General features: G+C 45.6%; 1 protein-coding gene across 2 annotated transcripts in view; it reads left to right on the forward strand.

The window, feature by feature from the left end:
* The window catches only part of LOC126251601 (fringe glycosyltransferase), a 658,326-nt gene that overhangs the window by 162,888 nt on the left and 480,036 nt on the right, over nt 1–15,402 (forward strand). The gene's annotated exons all lie outside the window — the stretch shown is intronic.

A 15,402-nucleotide genomic window follows, 5' to 3' on the forward strand; every position in this document is an offset into this window, starting at 1 on the left:
TCAGTAATGTAATGTCATGTACATGTACAGACAGACAAACAAATGATTCCTATTCCAGAAAAATTGGATGGTTTAGTCCAGAGAAAGAGCTGCAAAAACTGAAGAAGTAAATAACGCGTTGGTCAACCTCTGGCGCTTCCGCAAACACCTACGCGGCTGCGCGTTGATTGATAACTTCAGATATCCTCCCGAGGAATAGTGTCAAGTTTTGTCAAATTCGCGCGTCAGATGGTCGAAATCCCGAAGTGGTTGGAGGGCCTTGCTCATCCAAACGTCCGCAATTGGCAAGAAATCCGGCGAACTTATTAACCAAGGTAGGGTTTGACAAGCACGAAGATAGGCAATTGAAAGACTCACCTTGCGCCGGCGGGCATTATCTTGCTGAAATGTAAGCCGAGGATGCCAACAAAACGAGGCGTAGAATGTCGTCGACGTGTCGTTGTGCTCTGAGGGTACCGTGGATGACAACCAAAGGGATCCTGCTACAAAAGCAAATGTCACACCAGACCATCACACCTGGTTGTCGAGGCGTATGGCGGCCGAGAGTCAGGTTGGTATCCCATTGCTGTTCGGGGCGTTCAAATGGCTCTAAGCACTAAGGGACTTAACATATGAGGTCATCAGTCCCCAAGACTTAGAACTACTTAAACCCAACTAACCTAAGGACATCACACACATCCATGCTCGATGCAGGATTCTAACCTGCGACCCTAGCAGCAGCGCGGGTCCGGACTGAAGCGCCTAGAACCGCTCGTCCACAGCGGCCGGCTCGGTGCCTTCCATACAAGTCTTCGCTCATCATCGCAGCTCAGTTCGAAGCGGGACTCATCACTGAAGATAATTCTACTCCAGTCAGTGAGATTCCAGGCCGAAGATGTCCGGAGACGCTCCGGACAGCGGTAGGATACGAACCTGACGAAAGGTTTGGAGAATTATGGGTAGGGCTCTCCGACCAGCTTGGGATTTTGACCACCTAATACGAGAATTAGATTTTGGCACAATATCTCCAGGAGGATATCAAACAGTTCAGTCAGCCAATACTAAGCCGAATAACTGCTTGCATATGGCCCAGTGAAGTAACCAACGCAGTATCTACTTACTCAATTTGTGAAGCTTTTTCTCTCAAATAAATCATCCAATTTTTTCTGAAATTATGATCGTTTGTTTGTCTGTTCATATAAATCACATCTACCGGCTTCAGCCCCATTCGAAGACTTGCTTCGTGGTGTGTCGTTTTTTCCTCTTCATTGTTTAGAGTGTATTTGTTGTTGTGTGGGAAGAGACTCTAGGGTTAAACCCTTGTCCACGACAGGGTCATTGGCTGTGCAAGAACATGGAAGTCAACCATGCCTATTTCAAAGGAACTATCCCTGCATCCGTCTTACGCAAATCCATCTGGATGAACCGAATGTTGTTCCAATGTGCTGATCGCTGCATCACGTCGCTCTGCTGCCTACAGATGAGAAAACCTAGCTGTTGACTCGTGTTGATTTGCTTGTGTTGTCGCGTGCAGTGCTGCTGTGTGAACAACGTACTAAGATTTAGGCTCAGTCTTTCTGCCGGAGACACGCCAAGTGAATGACGCGATTGGTTCGTCACTACGGTAGTGCAATTTGCCCTGCGAAAGCGTTTTGTAAACAGTTCAGTGACGTCGGAGATAACAGAGCAATAACACGTTTTTTATTAGAGATCGGCTAAACTGTTAATTATGAGTAATTGGTTACAAAGATTGTATTGGGTTCAATGTGAAGATATTAATCTTTTTAAAAAGTTCCACGTAGGTCGTAAAACATGGTGAAATCATCGAAATAGCCCGCAATACTGTAAGTTAAGATTCGTTTCGAATTTCCATTTATTTTTGTATTCCAAACATTGTATTCATGCTTCTTCGAGAAATAAGTTATATTTAAAAACAGAATCGTTCCTAAGTGTTTGTTTGGCCGATACGGAGGCACAATAGTGAATCCATAAATTTATCGTTGCATGTATATGTTTTTTCAGCTTATCCACAAGAAAGAGGAAAGTAGGGGTTCAACGTCCCGTCGGCATGGAGGTCATTAGAGACTGAGATCAAGCTCTGATTCTTTCAAGGATGAGGCATCTGGCAGGTTACTCACAGTCCGTTTGAAACATAGTTGACCACCAATATCGCACTGTACAATTTTGCTACATAGAAAACAGATTGTAAAATTTAGTGCACTTTCGTTCATAGGTTAGGTTAGGTTAGTGTTGTTTAACGTCCCGTCGACAACGAGGTCATTAGAGACGGAGCGCTAGCTCGGGTTAGGGAAGGATGGGGCTAGCTCGGGTTAGGGAAGGATGGGGAAGGAAATCGGCCGTGCCCTTTGAAAGGAACCATCCCGGCATTTGCCTGAAACGATTTAGGGAAATCACGGAAAACCTAAATCAGGATGGCTGGAGACGGGATTGAACCGTCGTCCTCCCGAATGCGAGTCCAGTGTGCTAACCACTGCGCCACCTCGCTCGGTTTTCGTTCATATAATACGCAAGTAGAGTAAGTACTACAGCCTAGAACGTGTGAGACACTTGAAGGACACGTGACACAACATTCGCGCTGGAAGATGTTACTGCTTGCGCTGTGGTATGATTTCGCCCGCAATCGCCAGTTTACTCTTTGTACCTGCGAGCAGCAGTTTAGCACATAGTCACGCCTGCAGCACGGAACAGCTGTTCGGAATACGTTGCGGGCGCACAAGTAACACCATGACGGCACTGAGCTATCTGTGCGTAATCTGATACGAGACGGAAATCTGAGGCTGCCTATTACAGTGGCAGGTCGCGAATGGTATTGGTTTGTTCAAAATTACTGAAATTTCAACAGCTAGCAGAAACGCATTGTGAAAAAAAACTGAATAGTTTTCTCACTGCTACCCAGGAACGAGATGGACAGTGAAAACAGGCTTTTGCGTATGTAAGTGCTACCCTGCTAAAAATTTACTAGGATACAGAGCGGAACATCTTGTTTGCTTATTAGGTACGATTCGCTAAATGCGTTGTTTTTTATAGTTCGTTAAATATCGCCCATCCCAGCTAACAGGAAAGAAACTGATGGAGCTGCCGATTGCGATTGGTAGTTTCGCTGGAGCTGTGGTACGAAAAACGACTACGAAACTTAACTCGACTGAGTTGGTGTTTTAAACGCAGGTTGCTATATACTCCTGTCCACAGAGCTAATTGCCGTGCCGATGGCGAGATTGTGCTGGCCGGACGTGGTGGGGCTTGTCCGCCACCTGTGGGAACATTAGCCCTCCGTCCGTCCCTTGTGTCGGATTTGCAACGCAAATGTGAGCCTGGGGCAGGGGGAGAGGGGGCGTACGCCTACTTGTCGGTGACGGCAACAGGAGCAATCGGACCACATGACGTGACGTGATGTGACGTAGTGTGGCAGGCCCGCTCCCATTGTGGTAGCTTCTCTTGAGTTGTCATCTCCCACGGTGGTCGGTGGCGTCGCTGTACATCTGTGGCTGGTCCCGGGAGGTCTGCATCTCTTAGGAAGAATCCCGAAGCTGGTCGCATAATCCGATGAAGCCTGAATGACACTTCCGTTAACCAACGTATTCTCAATCGTGAAAGTTTCTTTTTCAGAGAGTGAACGTATGAATTGCTGGGAGCGGTCACAGGCGGTAACCTATCGTATCCTCTACTGTTCATAGAAACAGAAGTCCCCAAAAATGGTTCAAATGGCTCTGAGCACTATGGGACTTAACATATGTGGTCATCAGTGCCCTAGAACTTATAACTACTTAAACCTATCTAACCTAAGGACATCAAACACATCCATGCCCGAGGCAGGATTCGAACTTGCGACCGTAGCCGTCACGGTTCCAGACTGAAGAGCCTAGAACCGCACGGCCACACCGGCGGGCCCAGAAGTGCCCGAACGAAGTAACAGTGGAGCATGTTGCTGCCTGAGGGTCACTTTGTAAGTTTCATGCTTATAAATTATCACAATTAAATGAACTTTAGACAATCGGAGTATAAATTGGCAGCGTTAATTTTTCCATAGTATAATCGTGTTACCTAACCAATGTGACCACGGCTAAAGTCATTGATATTACTATGCACTATTGTTGATACGGAAAATATTCAGTAATAACTGTTAAAGTTTGTCTACCTTTTCACACATCTAACTCCAGTACCAGCCATGATTCAACGGAAGGTTCATTGGGCATAAATCACTCTCGATATTGTTTAATCTCAGCCCTGTATTATGTCCACTTCAATACCTTTAAAGCGACCACCCGCCTCGTGTCCATACCACAGCTCTCCAGTCCCGCAAGACTGCCAGCGGCGGAGAAAGGGTAGGCTATACTGCCTGGGTAAGGTGAGTTGTACGCTTAAATCACCCTCTGCTATCCCTGCATGACACTACTCGTAAAGACTGACCTCGCAAACCTCTTGCAGAAACGCACTGGCAGTTATATCAAGATACAGGGATCTGATAACGGTCGAAACGTCACGTATCAGATAAACCAATGTTGCAAATAGACCTATGTTTTTAGTCATTTCTGCATTCCACAGTTTCGGATTGGCTCTCGAATTGAAAACTGAGTTGTAACCCTTGCTGATACTGGGCTTGCTTGTTCCACCGTTTACGTGTCAGGGGTAGTCCACTGAAAATTGTTTAACAAAATGGGTTGCTGCTGCTGAATAGTAGCTATCATGCCTGTTGAGGAACTATGGGACAGTGTTCAGTGCCATACAGTAGTTCTTAGACTACCAATACAAGTACAGTAAAAGCCATTCACTGACATCTTCATCCATTGGAAGACGATGTTGATGGGTTTCTCATGGACGACAAAAACAGGAAATTCATTCCTCAAATTAAACTTAACAGTAATTTCTATAGATGTGCTACATAATGTGAAATATGAAAATTTGTTTGCGTCGGTCCAGGGAACGTGTCAGGATAGCCTAAGTGCTAAGGCGACTTTCAGCGATAAGCGGAAAATCCGGGTTCGAGCCCCGAGCGGGTACAAATTTTCATATGTCGCTTTAGCTAATATATGCACTCCTATTAAAGTTACGTTGAATTTCAGTAATAAATTTCAATATTTGAAACGGTTGTTCATCAAATATAAATGCCAAAAATATAACCGTCTCGCCGCCTATAGGCCGTATGTGTTCAATAGATACCAAAGGCGAAACGCCTGGGAATACTGCTGTGTCTAAATTGAATGAATATCTCAACAGTCGGGAAGAATAATTATGAGACAATGGATCTTCATTAACACTCGTTGGTAAATAATCTCCGGTTGCATTCGTTCTGTGACACAGTTAGAGGCAATCATTTCAAGCATAGGTATACCATGACTGGGTGAGAGAGGAAAAAAAAAAAGTGTTAAGCTGCAGCCAGTCTTCCTTCAGTGGAGTACACTCCTGCTGCACGTTTAGAGGTTTAATACCATAATTAGCTCCATTGCGTGTTGTAAAATGGGGAAAAGCTGCCGCCAGTAACTTGAATTGCACCCAATAAAGCATACACGCGTAAAGTCTTACTACAAACTGGGGTATTCCTCCATCAGGAAAATGTCAGTAGCTCAGTGACGGTACACTAAAGTTGAAGATCTTAGAGGTTATGAACCTCTTGTCAGTCATTAGTTTCATGCACTTCCGATGTTTTATATTTGACTAACAGCTAGCTGCAGGTGTTTAAATGTAACTAGTAAATGGTTTTTTTGCGGACTCGTGATAGAGTAACAATCTCAAAAGTTACGACACATATTAAATCGAGAATTGGCCCATTTCAAAAGCTGAAGTTTGATTACTCAGAATACTTGAAAACTGGTCTTTCGATATTTTTAGTACAGCAGAGATTCTGATCCACAAGTAGGCTTCGTTATGTAAATATCACGAGGGCGTACTGAAATGCAATGCCTCCCCAATTCTTCAGGTGAAAACTCTTAATGCTTTCTAAATGAAAAAAACTTCATTAACATTCTACATCCATATTCTTCATGTCTACATTTTTTGCAGTATTCTGCCGCTACAGGGCTCCGAATTGTAACGTGGCGGTGTGTGACGTAAGCATGTCAATGCATGAGCAACAGGATGCTGTAACTGAGTTTCGAATTCGAAGAAATCGCCAATACACGGAGCACACTCTCCTTAAACATGACAATGCCAGAAGACTCAAGAGAGCTGCGACATCTGCAACAATCCGACGCCTAGGGTTCTCAGTCATCAATCGTCCTCCGTATAGTCCCGATTTGGCGTCATCCGATTTTCATCTGTTTCCTAAACTTAAAGAACTCGTGCGAAGACTTTTCTTTAACAGTGACAAAGCGGTGCAAACAGAGGTAAGGTTGTGGATCCGCCCACAAAGCCAAACATTCTACAGTGATGGTGTCAACAAATTGGTCTCTCGTTAGGAGAAATGTGTTCGTCGCCAGGGTGGCGATGTTGAGACGTGAAGAATAAAAGTGTAGAATGTTAATAACTTTCATTTTATTTAAAAATCTTTTCGAGTTATCGTATAGAAAGATTCGAAGGCATTACTTTTCAGCATGTCCACGTACAAACAAATGTGTCTCAATGAAAGTCAAATATATAAATAATGATTCATTCCAAAACATGGATGTTAACTAACCTGAGAAAAGGTGAGTAGTAACAATTTTATTTTGGTAACGGAAACATCACGTTGCCACTGATAGAGCCTTATTCCGTTACCACGTACACACATTTTTTGCGATGATGATAGTAGTAATAACAGCTTTATTTATCTGCGAATCACGTTTTGAAAGGTGTGAAGTACGTTATGGTATTAAGGGGGGTAGGACGTCAGACGGGACGACTTGGAGCAGGAGAGGCACCAGAGGACATTTTAATTTCCACTGTCTATACTCTTACGAATAAATTCATAAAACTTTGTGAAAATGGCCAGAAAGGATTCAGGATTTACACTCATAGCAGTGGAAGTTCAAAAATATAAGAAAATAATTTTTTCTACATTTGAAATTTGACCTTTTTTCACTTACCATTGGCTGCATTTGTTGCTGTAGGTACACTTTTCTTCATAAGTAAGGGAGATTCTTCGATCAATTTTGCACAGCATACCAACCATACTTACAGGTGTATGAAACTCTAGAATTTTCCAAATGTATTGTAAACTGTGGTAAAAATTGAGATAATTAACTAAAATTTAAGTTTTTTCTAAACATGAAGTTTAAAATGTAACAGAACCTTCATTTTTTCATAAATTAAATAATTTCTAGAGTTTCATACACCTGTAAGTAAGGTTTGTATGCTGTGCAAAATTCATCGAAGAATCTGCCTTACTTATGAAGAAATGTGTACCTACAGCAACAAACGCAGCCAATAGTAAGTGAAAAAATGATGAAATTTCACATGTGAAACAAAATTGATTTTGTTGCGTTTTTGAACTTCCACTGCTATGAGTGTGAATCCTGAATCCTTCCTGGTCATGCTGACAAAGTTTTTTTGAATTTATTCGTAAAAGTATAGACAGTGGGAATTAAAACGTCACGTGGTGTCTCTCCTGCTCCAAGACGGCCCGTTTGACGTCCTACCCCCATAAAGATTAAGAAAGGGAAACGATTCTAGTGTAAGACATTCACATCCTTACAGGTCTAGTTTGATTGGAATGGGACACACAGTTGTTCCAATACTTACGGAATTTGTTTCATCTTCGGTGATGTACCGCTTCTGCAGGACCGATATCGTTTTGTAATATTACTTCATCTTCAGCAGAAAAGACGAAAAGTAGAGCTAAAGGTGCTCGACTTTGGCATCCACACTGTCACGGCGCAGAAGCTGTACTACAACAATGCTTCTGACGACCGAAGACTTGGGAAGAACCCGTAAAGTGTAGGCAAACAGCGCGGCTGCAATTACAGCGAGTGACCGGCGACTCGCGTGAGTGCGTTGCGGTTTTCTTTGTACGCACGCACCAGCAGGGCTGCGGCGGAACCGCCAAATTACGGCGATGGGCTTCTTCCCGCATACGGCGCCCTGACGAAACGGAAGGTGCACGCAGCTTTAATTGTCGCAGCCAGTGGGCCACTGTGTCATTACTCGGGGACGTAATCGCGACGGCTGGTGGAAGAAACCGCGCAGGAACTGCGGCCGCGGGGACCCTCGGGGATTCGTGTGTGGGTCGCCGGCGGCTGCGTTTTTGCCGCCCTTTGTGTGGCCGCGTTGCGTGCGGGCCGGTCAGTGGCCCAGGCTCGCTGCTGCTCCACTACCTGCCTCCCCCATGTCGAGGCGCAGCCTTCCGGCTGTGGACAAAGCGCGCAGTAGACACGGCGGTTAATGCACCGACCAATTACGGGAAGCAAGCCCCTTCGTCCTAATGGAATTTAGACGCAACAAATTGTGATATCATTAAGCGACAGTGAATGCCACAGGAAGCAGCCTGAAATCACCGAAAGGATCCGGTGGTAAATAATAGTGACAGGAGAAAGACGCCAGTTCCATCACAAGATTGTATTACCGGATGCGTGCGCTATTCAACGACTTACAGTTGCCCCGCTAAGACGTAATCACTGGTTCTGCATTCAGGGAGCGATGCTGTTTGACGCAGATTCAGGAGCTGTGGTGTGGCGTGGCGTGGCGTGCAAGTTGAGTGCCCCATGGGTGGGGCGTCTCACCTTACTAGCGCTCTTTCCATTTATGGATTCGAATGTATTGATAGTGTGATCCTAGGTCTACAGCACGCAGTTCGAACACACAAATTATCCGAACATTCCACTAGCTGCGCTGCCTAATACCGCAGCAGAATCCACATGTACATCTTAATCTTTACTTCGAAAATCACTACAATGTGAGCCCATAGATGAGTGATTTGACAGTAGACTTAAGCGTGCGTCAGTTTCTGCTTTGGCTGGGCGACGCGGTAATGCAGTTTCTCCACGAACGATTTTGCTTATAAATGGCTTGTGCGACCTATACTCGTGTACTTCTCGAATGTATGAAATCCGTAGGAGGTTGCACGACACGTGAAATAAAGTGTGTACAAAGCGATGGTTACAAGTTCGATTAACAAGAAGCAGATTTACAGAAATTTCATGTATTACGTATTAAGGGCGTTCAAAAAGAAACGAACCGGAGGCATAGTTACAGAAACCAGTAACTGTATGTTAGAAGTATTGGCCCTGGCCGTTGAGACACTTGTTCCACTGTGGCACAAGGCGGTGAATGGCTGTCTCATAAAATACTCAGGGCTGCGATGTGAACCAGTTCCGCACGTACAGGTGGACGTCGTCGTCCACATCCACATCCATACGAGTGCAGGAAAGGTTATGCTGACGTTCTTCTTTGTCCAAGATGGCCCCCTTCTGATTCACTTCCTGCAGCACGGGACAACAGTGAATGCCCAGCGTTACTCGCAAACATTGACCACTCTTCGCCAAGCTATCAAATCAAAACGACCAGGCAATCTCACCTGTGGCGCTATTCCGCTCCACGACAATGCAAAAAGCCTCATACGGCAAACAGTCGCGGCACTCCTGCAGAAATTCAAATGGGAGGTTCTCGGCCAGCTTACATACAGTCCGGACGTACCTCCCTGCAATTACGCCATTTTTGGTCCCCTTAAAAAGGCTCTGATGGGCAAACGATTCACCTCGAACGACGACGTTCAGATGCAGGTGCGGACCTGGTTAACGTCGCAGCCCCGGGAATCTTATGAGACAGCCATTCACCGCATTGTCAGTGGGACTAGTGTCTCAACAGCCAGGGTAAATATTTCTACTATACAGGTACTGGTTTCTGTAATTAAACCTCCTTTTGGTTTCTTTTTGAACGCCCCTTATACATGGCTAAATATGCCTGTTACTTAGCTAACGCGTACGTCGAAATCTTCGTTCCACGCTTTTGCAGCAGGATGATATCAAGGTCAGACTGATTTTAATATCTATTAATAATCTACAGAGACAACTTCATGTGCGAAAAGCGCGAAGCTTTACCTAACAATGTTAAAACATCGGAAGTAATAGTAATAGCTCAAACATGTGATGGTATCTCTGCCTCTCTTCTGAGAGAAAGATAGGGTACTGCAGAACGTTTTTATATACCAGTAATATGGAAATGGGACAGAAGGAATCCCAATTACTGATTTACCTGTGTTTGGAAGAGAATTACCAATTCCGATACTCAGCCGGATACCAAGGGAAAAACAAAATTAATTTTTTACAATTGTCTTTAAATTTGGGTGTAACACCTCCTGCTGTATTTTCACGCGTCGCCGAAATGCAACCTTTTCGAAGTTTACCTTATCCCTCGAGATGCTGAATTTTGCCGTTCTTCTATCAACGATTTTCCGTCGTGTGCAATTCTAATGGAAGACGGTGGGACTTTTTAGCTGTGTTTTCTTCTCTTCCGTTGCTGATTAATATTTGTATACTGGTTTACAGATAACTCAAGGAGATTGCAAACACTCTATATTTCAATAAGATACAGAAATTTTGCCCTGAATTACTCAGACAGGTACCACTTAACGTGCAGCTCATGCGAGAACACAGAATAGATGCAAGAGAGAAAAAAATCGAACACGTTCATTTTAATAAAGAGCCGTTTGATTTCTCCGTTGATATTGTATGTTAAATTCCTTGTCAATAAAATTGCTTTCATCATCTGTCCTTGTACCAGTTCTCATTACAATGATCCAGAAAGAATTACACTGTTCAAAATTTTACAAAGTAATATTTTTTCTCTTAGATTAGTTCTTACGCCATGAATAAGTTCGTTGAGAAATGTACTTGTCGTTCCATCTATACTTGTAAAAGCGAACTTAACTTTAGAATTTGGGAAGCGTTCCTTATATTTAATTACGTATACATAATTTCGATTTTATGTTAAAATTTTGTGACTTATGTTGTAATGCGCAGTTAGATTACTCTGAGGTGACGAAAGTCACAGGGTACCTCCTAATATCATTGTCTGATCTCCTTTTCTCCGGCGTAGTGCAGAATTTCGACGTGACATGGACTCCACCAATCGCTAGAATCCCCTGCAGAAATATTGAGCCACGCCGCCCCTGTTGCGGTTGTTAATTACGAAAGTTATGCTGGTGCAGGATTTTGTGCACGAGCCGATGTCTGGATTATACTCTATGTCGAAGGATCTGGGTGGCCAAATCATCCGCTCCAACTGTCCAGGATGTTCTTCAAACCAATCGCGAACGGTCGGTGTGGCCTTCGTGGGGTATGCACCCCACCTGAACCCTACAATCGGCTCTTAAAAACTGAAATCGAGACTTAACGTGACTTGGCCACTGTTTCCCAGTCGTCTAGGGTCCAGCCGATATGGTCAGGAGCCCAGGAGGGGCGCTGCAGGCGATGTCGTGCTGTTAGCAAAGGCACTCACGTCGGTCGTCTGCTGCCATAGCCCATCAACGCCAAATTTCGCCGCACCGTCCTCAGAGACACGTTCGTCATACGTTCAACATCCATTTTTGCGGTCATTTCACGCAGTGTTGCTTGTCTGTTAGCACTGACAACTCTTCTGCGCAAATGCCGCAGGTCTCGGTCGTTAAGTGAAAGCCGTCGGGCACTGCGTTGTCCGTGGTGGGAGGTATCTCAGCACACTTTTGACACCGGTTTTCGGAATACTGAACTCGGTAACGATGTCGGGAAACGGAATGTCCCGCACGTCTAGCTCCAATTACCATTCCGCGTTCGAAGTCTGTTAAGTCCCGTCGTGCGGCCATAACCAAAAATGGTTCAAATGGCTCTGAGCACTATGGGACTTTACTGCTGAGGTCATCAGTCCCCTAGAACTTAGAACTACTTAAACCTAACTAACCTAAGGACATCACACACATCCATGCCCGAGGCAGGACTCGAACCTGCGACCGTAGCGGTCGCGCGGTTCCGGACTGAAGCGCCTAGAATCGCTCGGCCACTCCGCGGCCATAATCACGTGGAACAAGTTTCCACATGAATAACCTGAATACAAATAACAGTTTCGCCAATGTACTGCCCTTTCATACGTTCTCTACGCGATACCACCTGCCATATCTACGTATGCGTATCGCTAGCCCGTGACTTCTGTCACCTCAGTGTAAGGTACTTGCTACACTCCTTATCTCGTTCTGCTACGTTTTATATTTTGTAATGAAATCAACCTGTGTCAGGTATTAGGTGAAGTAATTGTGTCTAGTGAAACAGCCTCTGTCTGAAACCAAATAAAATAAAATGTAAACCAATTACGCCAATGGGATTGCTAGATATTTCCGTAGATGGCTTGTGCTCCTTGTACTAGAGCAGAGAGGGTTGTTTTGTACTGACGACGACATTGGGCAGTGGTGCAAGTGACTGGAGTTTTTTGTAAGCACATTACAAATGAAACTTGAAACTTCCTGGGAGATTAAAGCTGTGTGCCGGACCGAGACTCGAACTCGCGACCTTTGCCTTTCGCAGGCAAGTGCTCTACCAACTGAGCTACCCAAGCACGGCTCACGCCCCGTCCTCACAGCTTTACTTCTGCCAGTACCTCGTCTACTACCTTCCAAAGTTTACAGAAGCTCTCCTGCGAGCCTTGCAGAACTAGCACTCCTGAAAGAAAGGATATTGCGGAGACATGGCTTAACCAAAGCCCGGGGGATGTTTCGAGAATGGTTGATAGAGCACTTGCCGCGAAAGGCAAAGGTCCCGAGTTCGAGTCTCGGTCCGGCACACAGTTTTAATCTGCCAGGAAGTTCCATATCAGCGCACACTCCGCTGCAGAGTGAAAACCTCATTCTGGAAACACATTACAAATGTGAGGCCAGTAATGATCGTGGAAAGCAGTGCTGCTGTCGATTGCCGATCGAGTGAGCACGTCGGCTGGGTGTTGCCCGACGCCCCTCTGTGTGAGGACAGCGGCAGGCTGACAATGCTGGCTGGCTGTGCCCCCACGGGCAGCAGGGAGCAGGCCGCCCCGTGGCGGTCGCGTGGCGCCGCGCTCTGTGCCGTCGCCCGGCTGTTCCCACGGCCGCCTGCACGCGCCACGCGCCGCACCAGCCTTCGCTGCCAGCTGCCGCGGGACACTCACTGCTGCTCCACCCACCACTCCACTAAACTCGACCACTTCACAAACTTGTCTCTCGACGTTGGTATTGCTCCTATCCTCGCTCGTTTACCGCCACAAATGTTTCAGAACGCCACGAAAAACCGCAAATTGTACACGGCCTTATTTCGATAAAGGGCAAGGTACTTAAAAATAACATGCTCACATCTGCACTTAGCAAGATACCGTGCAGTTTGTATGGCGGACGATGCGTACACCAGACTAATTCTGCCCCCACGCTTCCTCCGCCGTTATTCCATTCTCGAATGGCATGTGGGAAACGAACGAGATCCATGTGGATGCATCTCGTCTGTCACCGTAGTTCCAGCACGCCGACTAAACAAACTTCTGACGAATGTCGTAGCTCCATTTCCGTAGCGTTCATCCACGATAATTTTTTTTTTTAAAAAAAAGGTGAAACTGGAGGATATCGTGAAGTCTTCCATGTGTATGTTAAACTCCCTCGAAATTGTCGACCTAAATATTAAAGTAGAATTTGTCTTCCGCCGTCGCTCGATTTACGTGCTCGTCTGTTATTAGCGAATAGTGCATTAGACCTACATATTGCCGGCCGCAGGTGCGAATCCTGCCTCTGGCATGGATGTGTGTGATGTACTTAGGTTAGTTAGGTTTTTAGTAGTTCTAAGTTCTGGGGGACTGATGACCTCAGGTGTTAATTCCCATAGTGCTCAGAGCCATTTGAACCATTTTTGAGCCTACATATTATCAATTTATTTAACAATTTATCTTTACCCATTGTTCGTCGCCTTCACCTCTGTGGTATCGATAGTAACTATGCCAGATAGTTTCAAAGGTTGGCACTACCACGAGAGACACCGACGACAGTGCCCTCTAGCCGGTGCTGTCGAGGTCTACGAGCTCCGCGACTGCTCCGGCCCTTTTTCATCAGGTGCAGCCAGCCAGGACATTTCGCTTCAGCTTCGCACCTCATTCCAAGTTATGTATTCTTATTGCTTGAGTAAAGGGGATTTAAATTCATACAGCAGTACCGATGTGTTTTACCTTTTCCTGATCCAACCCACGCGCCGCCTTCCAGGCGGGATACAAAAACCTCGATTCCGAAAATAGACCACAAACATCTACAATATTAAAAAAAGTGCAGGTCTGTGTACTTAATCGTCGTTTCATTAACAAGTTGTGCTTTCAAATTTCTATCTCGTAGAGTCATCGAAATTACCTAAAAGCAGCTGTCATAGTACTTAAGTTTACTTTCAGATCATGAAACCATATCTGCACTTACTTATTCGACTCGTAATTAGAAACGAGAAGGTAACAGTTATTAGTAGACTAAATGATAATAAGAAAGTAGCTATAAATTCTGCAAGTGCTTAGTTAATCAGAAAACATTTATACTTGTCTATAGTTGCATTTTCATTTTGTCTACGGACAGTATGTCGGGAAAATGTATCATGGTGGATCAGCCTGTATTATTAACAAGATCAAAAAACTTATTTGCTATTTCTGCGTACTAGTTTCAAAGTGTGTGTGTGTGTGTGTGTGTGTGTGTGTGGCGACGATGATTTTCGCGCCAATTTGAAATACCACGGGACTGTCAACTAAAGAGCAGACATTACTGGATTTCCCTTCGACATTGCGCCATTCTTTAACAAGTAGGTTTTCTTCGCCAGTTCAAACGGCCCTGAGCACTAAGGGACTTACCATCTGAGGTCATCAGTCCCCTAGAACTTAGAACTGCTTAAGCCTAACTAACCTAAGAATATCACACACATCCATGACCGAGGCAGGATTCGAACCTGCGACTGTAGCGGTCGCGCGGCCGTCTCTACGCCAGTATAAAAGATCAGTTGCTTGCACTGCAGTTGAATCAGTTCTTAGTATCGCACTTAGCTGTAAGTCGCTGGTTTGGAGCAGAGCCACGTGAACACTAGCCCGTCGTCGTTTGTCCCCGGGCTGGGGCTGGGCTGGCAGCGCGGTAGCACTCCTGTACCGCCTTCCCCAGCCTGGCACAGCCCACCACCAGCGCTGCCACCAAAAGCACAGGGGCGGTAGTTCCTGGTGCACGTACACACGGTCCGACGTATCCATCACGCTGCACATACGGCTAGTTGACCTTCTACCCATATTGGCAAATGTTTTTAAGTGCGTTCCTTGGAGTATGTCTCCAGCACTGAAACCACAGTAACTCTTGACAATGAGCACAAAACGTCACGCTGTAAAGGCGGGCTGAGTCACAGCGTCAGTGTGGGAAAGCCAGCGGCAACGGGTCGCCACGGCACGCGGCGGTCACGCGCACGGCCTGTGGGGCGCGGCGCTTGACTGCTCGCCGCCACCACCTGCCGTGTCTCCCTGTGGCCAGGGGCGGATTTACGCGTAGGCCAGGATGACCCAGCG

The sequence above is a fragment of the Schistocerca nitens genome, chromosome 1 (assembly GCF_023898315.1).
Source record: "Schistocerca nitens isolate TAMUIC-IGC-003100 chromosome 1, iqSchNite1.1, whole genome shotgun sequence".
NCBI lineage: Eukaryota > Metazoa > Arthropoda > Insecta > Orthoptera > Acrididae > Schistocerca > Schistocerca nitens.